This window comes from Eublepharis macularius, chromosome 15 (assembly GCF_028583425.1).
Source record: "Eublepharis macularius isolate TG4126 chromosome 15, MPM_Emac_v1.0, whole genome shotgun sequence".
In the NCBI taxonomy this organism is placed as follows: domain Eukaryota; kingdom Metazoa; phylum Chordata; class Lepidosauria; order Squamata; family Eublepharidae; genus Eublepharis; species Eublepharis macularius.
In genome coordinates, this window is record NC_072804.1 from 56,353,992 (window position 1) to 56,357,284 (window position 3,293).

The window sequence follows — 3,293 nt, forward strand, 5'->3', positions numbered from 1 at the left end:
GCAAATGACAGGATTGCCCATTGGAAATAATGGGAACCTGGAATGCCCATTGACTTGCATGGGCTCCATTGAAACACATTCGAGCAAAAAAAAGATGCAAAGAAAAAGTGGAATGGATTTTGAAGGAAAGTCTCTGGGCCCAGATAGACTGTTCTGTGACAGGCTTGACAGGCCCCTGAGTGCAATGACAGCCCCTGGGTATGACAGAAGGGGTCTGGGACTGGAATGACAGGCCCCATGCTGCAATGACGGCACCTGGGTGTGCCAGATGGGCTCTGGGACTGGAATGACAGGCCCCTGACTGGAATGACGGCCCCTGGGTGTGACAGAAGGGCTCGGGGACTGGAATGACAGGCCCCATGCTGCAATGACGGCCCCTGGGTGTGACAGAAGGGCTCGGGGACTGGAATGACAGACCCCTGACTGGAATGACGGCCCCTGGGTGTGACAGAAGGGCTCGGGGACTGGAATGACAGACCCCTGACTGGAATGACGGCCCCTGGGTGTGACAGAAGGGCTCTGGGACTGGAATGACAGGCCCCTGACTGGAATGACGGCCCCTGGGTGTGACAGAAGGGCTCGGGGACTGGAATGACAGACCCCTGACTGGAATGACGGCAACCAGGTGTGACAGAAGGGCTCGGGGACTGGAATGACAGGCCCCTAACTGGAATGATGGACCCTGGGTGTGATAGAAGGGCTCGGGGACTGGAATGACAGGCCCCTGACTGGAATGACGGCCCATGGGTGTGACAGAAAAGCTCGGGGACTGGAATGACAGGCCCCTGACTGGAATGACGGCCCCTGGGTGTGACAGAAGGGCTCGGGGACTGGAAAGACAGGCCCCTGACTGGAATGATGGACCCTGGGTATATCAGAAGGGGTCTGGGACTGGAATGACAGGCCCCTGACTGGAATGACGGCCCCTGGGTGTGACAGAAGGGGTCTGGGACTGGAATGACAGGCCCCTGACTGGAATGACGGCCCCTGGGTGTGACAGAAGGGCTCGGGGACTGGAATGACAGACCCCTGACTGGAATGACGGCAACCAGGTGTGACAGAAGGGGTCGGGGACTGGAATGACAGGCCCCTAACTGGAATGACGGACCCTGGGTATATCAGAAGGGGTCTGGGACTGGAATGACAGGCCCCTAACTGGAATGACAGCCCCTATGTGTTCCAGAAGGGCTCTGGGACTGGAATGACAGGCCCCTGACTGGAATGACAGCACCTGGGTGTGACAGAAGGGCTCTGGGACTGGAATGACAGACCCCTGACTGGAATGACAGACCCTGGGTGTGACAGAAGGGCTCTGGGACTGGAATGACAGCCCCCTGGGTGTGACAGAAGGGCTCTGGGACTGGAATGATGGCCCCTGGGTGTTACAGAAGGGCTCTGGGACTGGAATGACAGGCCCGACTGGAATGACGGCCCCTGGGTGTGACGGAAGGGGTCTGGGACTGGAATGACAGGCCCCTGACAGGAATGACGGCCCCTGAGTGTGACAGAAGCCATTTTGCAGACTTTGTGCCACTATAGCTATTGGGCTTTGGTTATTATTACAGCCATTGAACTTAGAACATCGATGTGGGGTTCTGACGGGTTGACCCCATTGAAGAAGCAAAGGAGTAGTTCCATTGGAGATATGATGGACTGTGTAGATGTATCATGACTCGTGTAATTTTGTAATGTTGTATTTATTGTTGTTTATTAAGTTATATAAATTTATATTTCACTTGATTACATTGGTAAATAAGTTTATTGACACCTTGTAGTGTTTTTGGGGTTCCCAGGGTGTTCCCTTCCTTGGTTTCTCACTGAGACTCAAGGCAGATTACACAGTATGAGGTTAATACAATCAGTGTCAAGTAAGTACATTTCAATACAATACCCAGGGCTCATTTTGAGGGGGGATGCACCAGAAGGCTATTCCGGTAGTTCCCCCAAGTCAAGTGACCTCGCCCACCTGACTTTAAAAGGTTTGGGGCCATTTAGGCCTTGATTGGGTCCAAAATGGCCACAATCGGGGCCAAAACAGCCCTGATCGGGTTGGTGCCAGATGGAAGAAGCATCCCCCACCCGGCACCAACCTGGTCTGGGCCGTTTCAGTCTTGAAACGGGCTGAAATGCCCAAAATGGCCATTGTCTGACATTTGGGGCAGTTTCAGCCTGGATTGGTTCCAAAATTGCCGGGATTGGGTCAGAGCAAGGTGGGGGAAGTCTCCCACGCCCAGCACCAACTCGGTCCCAGTCCCGGCCATTACGGCCCTGATCCGCGCCGGAATGGATCAAAAATGGCCATTTTTGGCCCATTTCAGCCCGGATCAGGGCTGAAACAGCCTGGATTGGGTCGGTGCCAGGCAAGGGAAGTCTCCCCCGGCCGGCACTGACCCGGTCCCAGTCACTTTGGCCCCAATCTGGGCCCAAATGGGCCTCAAATGGCCATTGTCGGACATTTGGGGCCGTTTCGGCCTGGATTGGGGCCAGAACAGCCTAGATCGGGGCCAAAATAGCCCGGATCAGGTCGTTGCCTGGTGGAGGAAGTTTCTTACACCCGGCACGGACATGGTCCTGGTGGTTTCGGCCCCAGTCCTGGCCAAAACGGGCCCAAAATGACCATTTTTAGATGTTCTGGGCTCGTTTGGGCCCGAGATTGGGGCCAAGGGGGCCTGGACTGGATCAGTGCTGGGCAGGGGAGGGTTCCCCCGCTTGGCTCTGACCAGATTCTGTCCTTTTCGGCCCCGATCCTGGTCCAAAAGGCCCAAAATGGCCACTTTCGGCCGTTTGGGCTATTTTTTGCTGGGATCGGGGCCAGAAATGATGGGATCTGGTTAGGGCCAGGTGGAGCACTGATCTGGTCCAGGCTGTTTCGGCTGTGATCTGGGCCCAAACAAAGCCCAAATGGCCATTTCTGGCCCTTTGGGGCCATTTTTGGCCGGGGTCAGGACTAAAACTGCCAGCATTGGGTTGGTGCCTGGTGGGCCCAGCCAGTGGGGCAATAGAGGCAAAGTAAGCGGCTGCCTCAGGCGCTGCCTTCCAAAGGAGGCGCCGTTCGCTGGCCCTGGCCCCACCCCCAATGACACCTCAGCCCGACCCAGCATCAGAGCAGCAGCGAACAACAGGGCCCATGGGCTGCACCGAGCAGAAGCAACCAGGCTGTGCCTGTTGCTTTGCGCAGTGCTTGTACCCCTCAGCTCTCCCCAGCTGGCACCAGCGCTAATCCTCTCCCTGGCTCTCCACATGATGTCTGCATACACACCGGAGCCCTGCCCCACCATGCTCTCATAGGTGCA